The sequence below is a fragment of the Strix uralensis genome, chromosome 26 (assembly GCF_047716275.1).
Source record: "Strix uralensis isolate ZFMK-TIS-50842 chromosome 26, bStrUra1, whole genome shotgun sequence".
Lineage (NCBI taxonomy): Eukaryota > Metazoa > Chordata > Aves > Strigiformes > Strigidae > Strix > Strix uralensis.
In genome coordinates this window covers 2,617,662-2,630,491 of record NC_133997.1, presented here as the reverse complement: position 1 = coordinate 2,630,491, position 12,830 = coordinate 2,617,662, and positions in this window count along the sequence as shown.

The following is a 12,830-nucleotide window of genomic DNA, read 5'->3' as shown; positions in this document are numbered from 1 at the left end:
GCTCTGCACACACAGACACACACGGGAGTCCCGTGCAACCCTCCCAGATGCGGCCAATCCCGCCCGCTGCGTCCACACCCGGCAGAGGCCACCCGCTCTGCCGCATCTCGTCCCCCAGAAGCAGCAATAAAAGCCTTGCTGAGGAGGAACAGGAGCTTTCCAGGCCCTGAGAGCGTGTGGTGATGAGGTGCTTTAAGGCCCTCCTTACCTTTTCTTCTCAAATCCTGGGGCTGATGGAGCATTTAGAGCCTTCTCAGCACCCTCCAGGGATCATAAATGGCACTGGGGTCACAGGATCGGTCCCAGAGCATCACTTCGTGCCACGCTGCCTGCAGGCACCTCTCTGCAGGGAAACGTGGACTGGGGACACAGCACTGCACCTAGAAACAGGCAGCAATATCAGGCCCCTGTAAGCAACACTGCAGAGAGCTGCCAAGGGGGCCAGGCCAGTTCTCTACACAAAGCCCTTTCTTTCACAGGTATACCACGTAGCATCATCCCTGGCACCCCTCGCCCTGTAGCCCAGGAATGCCCCTGCACCTCGGCGTGCCCACAGCAAGCGGCACAAGCCCCTTGCTCAGCCCACACCTGGCAGACAACACCCGATTCTGTTGCTGTGCGCGTCCCTGGCTGTTCAGGCACCCGCAAACCATCCGGGGTAAGTTCTGGCATCAAAGGACAGAACGAGTGCTCCCAGGGATCTCGGCAGCTGCCCCCAAAGGGAAGGCTCTGCGCAGGCTGCCCTGAGACAGACCTCTCAGCCTGGCCCCTCGCAGCACAGCTGAGAAGCAGCCGCAAGAGCCAGAGCACCAGCAGCCCTGGTGCAATGTGCTCGGCAGAGCCCATTTATGTCTTCAGGGGCTCAGCGCAGCCCCTGCTCCTACGCCACGAGGGCCCACAGCCCGCTGCAGCAGCGGGCAGCCTGTGGGTCTTGCTGCGCTGCCAGGGCTGTGGCCCTGACCCCAGAGAGTCAGGGAAAGCTCAGCTCAGGGAAAGAGCCAGCAGCCCAGGCTCCTCCTCACACGTGCTAAGCACAGGTGAGGTGAGCCCGGCTGCCTCCCCGTTTGGTCTGTGGGCACCACAGGCTTCGGCAAGCAGCAGGTGTGGAGCATCCCGGGGCAGCACCCACTCAGCCAGAGCTGCCCCCCTGACCATAAGCCAGGGCAAGGCAAGGAGCCCCAGAGCATCTGGGGGTGTGTGCAGGTCTCCTTCCCCTGCACCCAGCCCCTGGGCCCCCAAACCTGAGGCCGCCACAAGCCCACAGCCTTGCTCCACACCACAGCTGACAACAGGCTGAATCACTGTCTGTGGCTGCCGTTTGACGAAGTAGCAAAGCAGTCACCATCAGCTATCTCGTGGACAGGGACACCAGGGTCAGTCTGGCTGTATTCCTGTCAGGCTCTGAGGGAGAAGCAGGGACAGAAAGTTTTTGAGCTGTCTTGGAAGTGTTTGACCCACTCTGGCATTCAGCTCTTAAACAAGCGGGGTCTCTGTGAGCCTGGAAATGCTCCAAAACACAGGACATGCAGGAACACCCCAAATACAGGTGCTGCATGTTTCCTTAAGGCATACAGCTCAGTCACAGCCTGTATGCTCTGCTCTAAGGTCTCTGGTTACAGAGGTAAACATTACCCTGGCTCCCGGGAGTGCCAGCTCCCCCGCGTAGCGCAGCGCCCGCAGCTTCGCCAGGCTCTACCCACCCACCGCTGATGCTTCAGCAGGAACCAGCCGCAGCAATGCCAGGGCGTCAGGTCTCAAACCACTTACCACGGGCAGGCTGTGCACTCCCCTGAACCTCTCCTCTGCAACTCCCCCAGCACAGCACGCTCTTTTTTGCTGCATCGCGGAGGGGGATGAGGGCTCCTCTCCAGAGGGGCCTGTGGGAAGTGTCCCTGCAGAGATGGCCAGAGCAAGGCTTGGCCTACCAGGAGCTGCACGGGCACATTTCAGCGCAAGAAATAGCATCACCGCTGCAACCACTCCCCACAGAAATCAAGTGTATTTGTTCAACTTAAAGAAAAAGATTCAGCTGCAACAATTACCAAACTGAACTGCTAGTAGATTTTTAACAGCCTGGCCTGCTTTCTGCCTCACCCAAATATTCCCAAGGCATGGCAGAGACTGCAGTGCCCAAGGAAAGTTTAAATGCAACCTAAAAAACCCAGCTACATCAGTACCTTATAGCGACGAAGGGCTATCCAAAAACTGGTCATCCTACCACATACTGAAACCCTACCACTTGCAGCACACAGTGCAGGCCAGCGCTGAAGCACGTAAAAAGAAAGAGGCCAATTTGTGCAGCAAGAACCAATAGCCTGAATTAGGGGAAAACGCAGATAAACTCCAATATAAGCCCAGCATCTGGGCAGAGGGAAGGGAGTGCTGTAGAAGGAAGTGGGGTTCAGGTAGCTTCAGCTACCTGGGTGCCCAGGACAGCCTCTTTGTTATGCCACACCCACCCACTGCCATTTTGGCCCCAAAACCTTAGTATTCAGCCTTAAAACGTGAAAAAATATGCAAAAAGCAGCTCAGTCCCTTGCAGAGTTCTCTCTGCAGGTAGCAATTGAAATATGAGAGGGCTGGAGCCCAGCCTGTGTGTCTGAGGGGAAAATACTGAGCTAGTTTTGAGGCATCTGCTTCATTTGGGGAAAGATGGACAAAACCCGGTATATATCCCAAAAGCAAAGGGTGGGGAGGGTGGCCCCACCAAATCTTATTCCCCCAGACCCTCTGCTAGATGGGGATGTGCTCAGTTTCACAGAAAGATAGCCCATTTTGTGGAGCCTTTGAATATTCAAATTGAAAGTATCGCGCAATCATTGATTGTCAAATCATTGGTTTCTAGAGGTTTTAAATACTTGGCATTAGGAGAGAAAAACTCAAACTTATACCCGTAGGGATAAAACAATAATATTGTCGGGATCCACCTGGCATTGCCACCAGGCAAGCAGGTCCCTTCGCCCCCAAATTTTAAGCCTGTCTCCTCTTGCCCCCTTCAGCTGCTCTGGGGCCGGGGCCGGGGTCAGCGCTGCCGCCGCACCGGCCGCCCGGCGAGCTGCTGCCGCTGCTGCTCAGGATGTCCGGTAAGCCCCGCCGCGCCCCCCTCCGCCCCCCCCTCCCCATTTGGGGGCTGTTTCGGGGTTCGCCGGGGTCATTTCCCGAGTGAGGCAACTTCTCCTCCCAGGCGAGGAGGACCCGGGGAGGGCGGGGAGGGGGGAAGGAGGAGGCAGGGACCGGCTGCTGCCCGCCGAGGGCCGCCCGCGGGGCCGGGGCGCAGCGGGGCGCAGCGGGGCGCAGCGGGCAGGGCCGGCCCGGCGGCAGCGGCCGGCGGGGGGAGCCGGGGCTCCGCAGAGCCGGCCCGGCCCGGCGCCGCTCGCCCTCCGGTGGCCATCCATCCCCCTGGCTCCCAGCGGCGTAGCGCTGCCGGCCCGAGCGCCAGCGCCGGGGCGGGGGGGGGGAGACGCGGGGCCCCCGCACCCTCGCCCCAACCCCACGCGGTCTGTCCTCGCCACGCTGCTCTTCACCCTCAGCCTGCCCTGAGCACCCTGGTCCCCAGCCTGCCCTTGTCACCCTGCTCCATCACCCTTCCCCTTCCATCCACAGCCCGGCCAAGGGAAATCCTGCTCTCGCTTCTTCGGGTGCGGGCAGACCCCGCTGGGGCCTCAGGGTGCTAGAAAAGCAGGATCCTTGGGGCACAGTGCTCCGCCACGGGAGCCAGGGGTGGGGGGTGCCTGAGAGCCAGCCCCTGGGTTATAGATGTGTCCATACCTCACCTGCTAGTTTGCCTCGAAGGTGCGCGTGGCGAAGCCCCTAGCCCTGTCCTGCTGCCTGTGCAGAGCAGAGCCAAGAGGCTGTACGCAGCACGAACCCGAACTTGCAGAAGGGGCTGCTAGGTGAGGGCTCTCCCTGGCTGTAGGGAGCCCTAGTAACAGGGTGTTCTCATTAAATTCAACCCTGCCCTCCCCTCATCTTCAGTTTGTGGAATAGAAACAAAACATAAAAATATGAGATGAATAATCCCCAGCTGCTGAGAGCACCGCTCAGCAAACTCCCCTCGAGGCAGACCTGGCTCAGCCTGCTACCCTTCTGGAGGGACCTGTGTGCCTGTTACAGCATGTCCTCAACCAGAGCACCAAGGGGGCAGCAGGAGAGCCGGGGTGGGCAGACAGGGTGAAGATGCTGTACAGCCATCGGCAGTGGGCAGAGGTTACAGCCGAAGAGGACAGTGCCTACAGTGTGGGATTTCTTGGATATGTGTGTGCAGTCTTCTGGCTGCACACAGCAGCAATAGGAGAGGGAACCTGCAATCAGCTGCCTCCACTGGGGAACAGCTGACGGCAGGAGGAGACGGCACTGGTGATTGTAGGATCTGCCACTGGATGAAAATAAGAGCAGAAAGTCAGGACAGAAACAGAACCGCCAGAGGCTTTAAGGATTTTACCATGAGTACACTAAGTGAAAGTGATTTTTCAGAATAGGTAAATACCTTACCATTTCCTGTACTAAAAATCCTTCATCAGGTAGTGACTGATGATAGCTGACTGGTTTTGGCTGGATTAAAGACATCCTCAATGCTTGTTTGAAATAAATGGGAGTTGTACAGAATGAGCAAAATAAAGAGATAATCTAGGCTTTGCAAGAAGTGATTCATGAAAGCAGTCCTTTTATTTGTGTTTTGTTTAGCCCTCTGAATAACTGCCCACATATCTCCATTGTTTTATTCCTGGTCTTCATCTGCCAGATGAAGTGCTTCCCACATTTATTTTCAGGTCCTAAGAGTGGCAAATATGATAAGAATTTAAATAAATTCAACAGCAGCACCAGATGGAGCTTGGTATTAGGACACCTGGAGGGTGGGGGGAAGGAAGAGATAGAAAAGAATAAAACATGTATGACTACTAAATATAATCAACACCATCTTTTTCATAGATGTCTGCTTGTCACAAGCTTGAACACTAGGTGTTAAAGAGGGCTCTACACTGTGATTACAAGTGACTTAAAAGTGACCAGTTAATCATGTTAACTCTAAGTAGACTCCATGTAGAGCATGCTTGGAAACATGCTGGATTTCCTGTGTGCTCTGAAAGTCTTCCATCTTGTAAGGTGTTTTTCCACAAATTTTTTCAGGAAAGCCCAAGGTGTATCAAGGTGTTAGAGTAAAGATCACAGTGAAGGAGTTACTGCAGCAGAGAAGAGCACGACAAGCAGCAACCGGTGCAGCAGTAAGTAAAAATCCTTTGGTATCTTCTTTGTCTCTTGTCTCCCAATTTTTTTTTTTGCCAAGACTGTAATCTCTGGATCAAGGAGACTGCCAAAGTCTGAGTGTAGCAGGCTGGTCAGGATGGGGGAGAAGGACATTCAGCCAGGGTAACTGCAACAGTGATCTGAACAGGTGATGGTCTGAGCCATTAGTACAGGGAGAAAGCAGAGCTGGTGCTCCAGAAACGTAACTCACTCTGGGATGGAAGGCCAACATGGACAAATTTCAGTCCAACTTACAGTTGTCATCATGCTGGATGAGCAAAGTAGGCCATGGTCACTGCCCCCCATTAAAAATGTGGCCTGGCTGGGCTGAAGCATGCACCAAACTGTTTTGCAGCATCAGGTGAAGCATATGCCCGTGGCACGCCATTGACCTGACCTGTGCAGCTTTGAGGAGCAACCAGAGCTCTGTCATGCTAAAGTTCCCCTAACCTCCCCCTTTTCCACAAGTCTCAGCCCCCCAGGAAGCTGCTTTCAACCACCCCCTTACCCCTGGAGACTTTCTCTTGTCCAGTTAGACCAGGCAGGGAATGGAGGGACCAGACGTATGGTGCTTCCAGCAGCTCCCAGCTGGGCGGCTCCTAATCCCATCCCTTCTAAAGGAGGGGATGGGGATCTGTGTGCGTTCACACACACACAAGTACTCTCTCTCTCTCACTCTCTCTTCCAGTCTTTGTAGGAGTCCTCTAGCTCCAGCCACTCTAGGGATTTGCATAAAGAGGTTGGTAAATCATTATTTCTTCCTGGTTCATGACATTATAGCTTTGGATGGTTTTCAGATTTCATCTCCCACCTCCTGTACCTCGTTGCAGCTGATTGCACAAAAAGCTGATCAGCCTGCAAGCCACAGGCAGAGAGGCCTGGGTGAACAGTGCACAAAGCTGCTGGGCTTTGGAAATGCTGGGTCACTCCTCCCCTCCAGCCCTAACAGAAGCAGCCTCCTCATCGCAGCCAGGCGTCACAGGGCTGCGTGGAACTTGTTTTCGCTTCCCGCAGTGAGTTTACACAGCGCTTCTTGTGCCCACGCAGGAAAAAGTGAAAAGTGGCAGTGCAGGAGCTTACCTTTGTGATCTGCAAAAGGTACACGTCGTCCCAGAGAGGCCAGAGATTAGGGCTGGCAGGATAAGCTGCCTCTGTGCGCTGAAAAAAGCCGAACCTGAAACCTTCTGTTGCCAGTGGTACAGCTCTGCCTTGTTACGCATCTGCGGCCAAAGAGAAGAGAGTTAGTCCTACAGGCACCTTCAGCCCGGAATAGCCACTATTTAATGAATTAAATGCACAGGGATGTGCTAGGAAGTTGTTGCTAGGGAAATGAGCCACTTTTCAAGAGTATTTTGAATAAAGGAAATGAAGTGGAAGTCTGTATGAATTAAAACTGAGGAAAAAACCCACCCAGTATTTGTATTTGCAGAGTAAAATCCTGGTCCCAAACAGCAAGCATCAAAACTCCTGTTGCTTTTTGGGTGGATTTCTCCCCTCTGGCAGGTCAGGTTCCTAAAACAGATTGATCTGCCCACTTCAGCTTCCAGCATCCCTTAGAAAATGAGACTATTGATTTTCATAGAGGCATGTAGCTGTGTTAGAGTGGGGAGCAGCGTCAGAGCTGGTTCTCAAATGACACCAACACCAAGCACGACGACCCAGCCGTGGGGATACCCGCAATTGTCTTTAGCTGTGTTTCAAGAGTTATTGCTACAGTCTGTTAATTACACATTCTCAATCATATTCATTCCTACGAATTCTTTGGGATCCCTCCACTATGGCATTCATGGTCCTAGAAATTAATATATGTTCGTTTCGGAGGCAACGACATCTCTGCCGCATTAACAGCAGTGATGCAGCAGGAAGAGCACACTAGCAAGGTGCTGTATCAAGGGCTTTACACCAGCTTGGTGGTGTGCTCCTCCAGTGCCATTATAAGCTCAGGGAAAAATCATGTCATGCATGTTAATTTTGTTCTGTCAATGCTAGGGAAGCTTTCCATGTCACAGCCATGAGGTAAATAAGGTTTACATAAATAGGTTGAAGCGAAATCCTGACTTACCTCAGCATGCAGAAAAAAGCTCCCCTGTGTTACAGTAACTACAATTCCTCCCCTTCTATTTGGTCAGGTTTCTTGGGGCAGCAGCAGCATCCAGTTTTCAGAGTCTGCGTCTCCTCCTCACCCAGGTTGGTACAAAACCCATCCACATGTCCCTTCCCACCCCCTTCCCAATTTTTCCCACAGCCCAGAGACTTTCCAGCCCTGGGTTGAGGCAGGCACTACCAGATAACCGGCCATGCAGCCAATCAGCACCTGAAAGGAGCCTGTGAAATGCAGATGAGTACATACTACCCCATTCAGGAGCACGCTCTCATGCTCTCATTTGTGCAGTCTCTTTTTTCCGCAGCAAGGAGCGAGATCCCCTTCAGGAAGGAATGCTCATCCCCTAGGGAATCACACTGCTGGCATCACCTTCCCCAGGCTGCAGTCTGTGGGTCTGGCTGGAGCTAGAGGGTCAGATCACCCTGGAGCACTTTGCTGAGCTCCAACAGATTTGGCTCTTCTCACTCTCCTGGCAGCATCCATAGGAGCGAGAGGAGTGTCAGGTTTTCAGCAACACAAAGAGTTTCTTCCTCCTGTATGTGAATATCCAAGGAGAGGGGAAAGGGGCGGGGGGGAACAGCACTCTGGGCTCACAGATCCTTCAGTTATTCTGCAGCCAAAGTGGAGAGACCTAAAAGGTTGGACAGGTGTGAATATATACTTTGTATGGACAAGGAAATTATTAAATCATCAATATTTGGGAATCAGTTTGCTTATGTTAATACAGAAACATGAGACATACCAAAGCTGTTTCAGGCTGGAAAGTCTCCATATGTTTATGTATTTTGAGTGCTTCTCACTTCCTCCCCACATCTAGCTAAACACTGCCATCCTGAACATGCAAACGATTACAGCTGAGTGACTCTACCCACGTGCAGTTCCATTGCCTTCAGACCTATGTCCCTCCATGTGGACAGGGCTTTGCTTTTAACCATGTTTGAATACAGCATGGAAAGATAATAGTTCTGTAAAGTCAGATATGCTGTGAGCTTTCATAGCCCCAACAAGCACGTTGCAGTACAGTGAGAGTCTGACCCTGCAGCTTTCTAGAAAATTGCACTTTTGCCAGTAACACTACAGGGACACAGCGCCACGTTATCACTGACTTGCTCCATTTTGCCTGCTCTGAAGTTTGCCTCCTGTCTGACTGTTTGGAGGATAAAACAGCAAATTGTTCTTCAGTTATCCCCTTCTTCCCACAGAGGTAGCTACCCTGCATTTGGAGACTGGGTGAGGCAAAGGCGTAAGCCATCTGCCAAGCTGTGAAGCATAAATCACTGCACGGCAAGCGTCTAGGTCTGCAAACAGCTGACGTTTGAAGGAAGGCCAGAGGGTCAAGAGTCTGAGGGAGTTTCCAGCTGGATCTCTGTCCAAAATGGCTGGAGCCAGAAGAGTTTCCAGAAGTATTTAAAGAGCTTTGGAGCTTTCCAAGGGGACTAAAATTCCCTAAGTTATTTGCATGCTTTTGAGCAGCTTCTTCCTGGTGTCGGGTTCCCTAGAAAATTCACCCGGAGCTTGAAGGACCTTTTTCCTTGTCTAAATCCACAGGGCTACTGAACATATAAGAATACTGAAACTTGACCTGGGGCAACACCTGCCCTTTGTAAAGACAGATTTTGAATAACCTGCTACTGTCTGGTTTACCTTCTCTCCTAGCACCTTTTGATGCAGAAACCGCCTCTTCTGTTCCCAACTATTGTCCATCATGGCAGTTTTCGAATTGTCTCTCCTGCGAAGAAAGCCCTAACTATTTGGAGCAGCTGGTAGACTCCTGTCTTCAGACAGATGTGCCCTTAGACCCAGCCTTCAGTGCTTTCCAGACATCCTCACATTACACCTCAGACGCCCTCCAGCCAGTCCCGCTCTGCTTTAACCAGGGCCTGGTAAGCTTTGTGTCCAAGGGGAGCCACGGGTGCACTCGGAGGGGAGATGGGGAAGGGAATCGCATCCTGGGGCAGAACAGCAGCAAGCTGATTTGGAAGTGTACTGCTTTTAGGGGCATGGGGTGCAGCCACAGCAATGTAGCCTGCTTGTGTGGACTTCTGCATGGTTTCCCATGGGGAGCGGAGGACAGGAAGGCCCAGCCAAACCTAGAGAGAGGCTACAGAATAGGGAATGTCCCTTCTACAGATCCTGTAGATTTTCTGCAGAGAATAGCCCAGTTCCTCCTAGCAGTTGTCTAACTCACAGAGAAGCTCCCTGTTAACACTAACGTCACAGGAACTGCCTCTTGGGTTTAGGGCTCCAAGAGCCAAACCATCTCCCTGGGTAGCCAGACCCTCCTGGGAAAGGTCACAGCGTGGATGTTCTGGCTGCTGTCCACATTTTCCCAAATGACACCCTGAAACGTCCTGGTTTGGTGTTTTTTTTTTCCCCCCTCTCTCAAACTCTAGGCTGCCGGATCCCCCAGTTCAGCTGATCTGCCTAGCCCGTTAAACTATAGCTGCTCTCCTCCTCAGCTGTCTCCTTTCACCCCACTGACCCCCAGCCCACCCTCTGCTCTGGAGACCAAGACCTATGGCTGCCCTGTGGAGGAGTGGTCCTGCCATGCCCCCTCCCCATACACCACCTCTGCCTGCTGCTGCACAGCCTGTGGCTCCCAGCATGTGGACAACAGGGTCCCGCAGTACTTCCCCTGCCCCAGCACAGACTGCATGGACTACCTACCGCCTGTGGCCGTGGCTGATGACTTCTTCAGAAGGGATAGGAACTGTGACATCTGCTACAGCTAATGGGGACTGTGGTTTTACACATCCACTGTATCCAAATCAGATTAATTGCCCATGAACTATGCAAAGTTGCACTGCCTAACAGTCCAGTTTATTCTTCACTACTCACACATTTTCTACATGATACTGTCACTACATTAGTCCTCCTGCCTTGTATGGCCAGGGGTGTTTTGTTGCTGTCGTCGTGGTTTCTTTTGGGGTTTTTTTCCTGGTTTTGTTGTTGTTTTTTAAAGAAATCCTAAGCTGCCTTATCAAACACATGTCATTAAGCCAGCTCTTTTTGATACAAATAAATAATTTGGTACACATGCTGAAGCCTGTTCATTCCTCATGTGTTAAATGTCAGTGCTTTTTTCTTCTGCTAATGATCCAGAATCCTGGCCCTGTTCCCACAAAGGTGAGGAAGAGAGACTCTCAGCAACCTACACAGGAGCAATTACTCAGCAGCATGAAAGGTCACACTTACCCTTTCCAGCACATAAAAAGTCTATGTGTATCTCAGCACCCAGCACACTAGCCACTGTGCAGCACCCCGCTCCGAGATGGATCTGCAGCTTCTTCGCCACTGCTGCTGCTCAGGCTGCCGTGATGATATTCTCCAGCCATTCTTGCAGAAAAGGGAAACTGCTGTTTTCTGTGCAAGCTCAGAGCTTAGCCTGGGGGTCAGGCACCAGAAAGGCCCCTCAGGCCTGCGCAGGGGCTGAATCCAGTGCTGAATTTCTTTGGCTGCTGCTCAACACCAGCTTCCCTGTGAAGGCAGAGTTTCAGTGAGAGGCTGATGGAGCTTGTTAGCCCTTTGTATAGTTTGGGCTGGATATCAGGTTTTCTGCACCATTCAGCATAACCAACTGAACAGGAGCTAAATGATTTTTTTTTTTAAAGTAGATAATGGGAAACTTATCATACGTGAGGATTCCCTGTTTCTTGCATAAACCCAGGCTTTGTGTCTCACCTCCTTTTAATAGCACTTGGTGAGGCAGACTGCCAAGCCACCAGTTTCTCAGCTGAGCACCCAGACTGGAAAGAAAGCAGCGTGTCTCCATACTAAATCCAACACAAATGAAAAAAATAACTACACCTGTGAAGACAAATACATAATTTAGCTAGCTGTATGCTCACCTTCTCCTCCAGACACTTCTACAGATAGCTGAAAAGCTTTCCTCTTCCCAGAGTTGAAATTACTCATATGGCAGAGGATGCAACACACACACATATCTGGCTGGTAGATAAGGAGGTTTCCTTCATTCTACCAAAAATACCAACGAATATCTCCTCACCCTGTGAAATCTATGAAGAACTAAGAGTAACATTTTTTCTAATGAGACTTTAAAAAATATTTATATAATGCCAATTATTTCAACCTTCTATCCCTGCCTTCATCAGAAAACAGAGCTGTTACCTCCCATGCAGCCTCCAGGGTTCTCTTCACTTTAAGTTCTACATAAGCTAAAAATGGCATTTTTGCCATGTCCAATCCAGGTCCCTGGACAGGACGTTTCATTGTTGCCATGCTAGACAAGGAGATTACAGAGTACCTTTCCAACATTCAGTTCCTTTACCTTATGTAAGGTAGCAGCTTTTTTCCCCAAACTTGTAAAATACTTTGACAACTTTAAATAATATCTTCCCTCTCCCCTGTTGTTACCTGATTAATCTCAGAGTTGGTCCAAGTGATAAACGCTTATCACAGAAAGCTTATAAATAGGAGTTAACGGTCGTATCTTTGTTGCAGTTAAAAGTGTGATTACCCCTGTGCAGAGACACTCTGTTAGGTGTCATTGTAGTGCTGGCAGGTGCTTCAGCCCCCGAGCTTTATCTCAGAGCACTGGAGGGTTATGCTTCTACTGCCCCAGTCTGATTCACAGCTTGCTCAGTGCTGGCTACTCCTGCTTGAGGAGCGGGCACACCTTTAACCATATGTCAAAGCCCCTTATCACCGAGATGAAAGAGCCACAAGAAGATAAGGTTGAGGCAAGATATTTGAGGCTTCCAGTGGAAATGGGGTGACTACATCCTCCCCATCGGTTGGCAAAGTTGGCCTGAGCTTAACAGAGCCAACATGAGGTGTTCTCATACAGCAAAGAGCATGTCAAAACGGTAAGTAAGCATTCAACAAGGAGAGCACTCATATTAGCACATCCTCCAGCAAGGTTAATGGTATCCCAGGCTACAGAACAGTGCCAGCAAGGACGTCAAGTGAAGTGTTGCAGTCTAACAACATATCTCCCACCTCCACGTCAGGCGGATATCTGATGTAATACACTATCAGCAGGTTGCACATTTATCAGTAGATTGTGGCATAGATCTGTACAGCTATCAGTGGTTACACTGCATCTCCAAAGAGGACTGCTCCGTGCAAAGACCGTGGTGTGCAGTGGAGAGGTTGTGCCTGTCATCAAACCTATGGCTGCTGTTTAGGCATGACCACTTAGGAATGGCAGTGTGACCATGAGCACTACAAACATCCCATTCTTATTCCTGCTCCTTGCATGTTGCCTGACCCAGGCCACAAAAGCGCTCCTGCAGTGGGGGAAGCTGTCTCTTGAAGGGCTGGGCTGGTCTCACCACTCAACTTCCACGCTTCCAGGGCTTGCAGGTGGCCAAGGTCCTGAGATGGGAGCATGCGGTGTGTTCTTAACAACAGGAGATATTTAAATTAACAGCTACTGGCCTCATGCTGCATGGGACCAGCTGCTCTGCTGGGACAAAGATCCTTCCAGCAAAATGTTTCTATGCAGTGGGCCATTTACTTA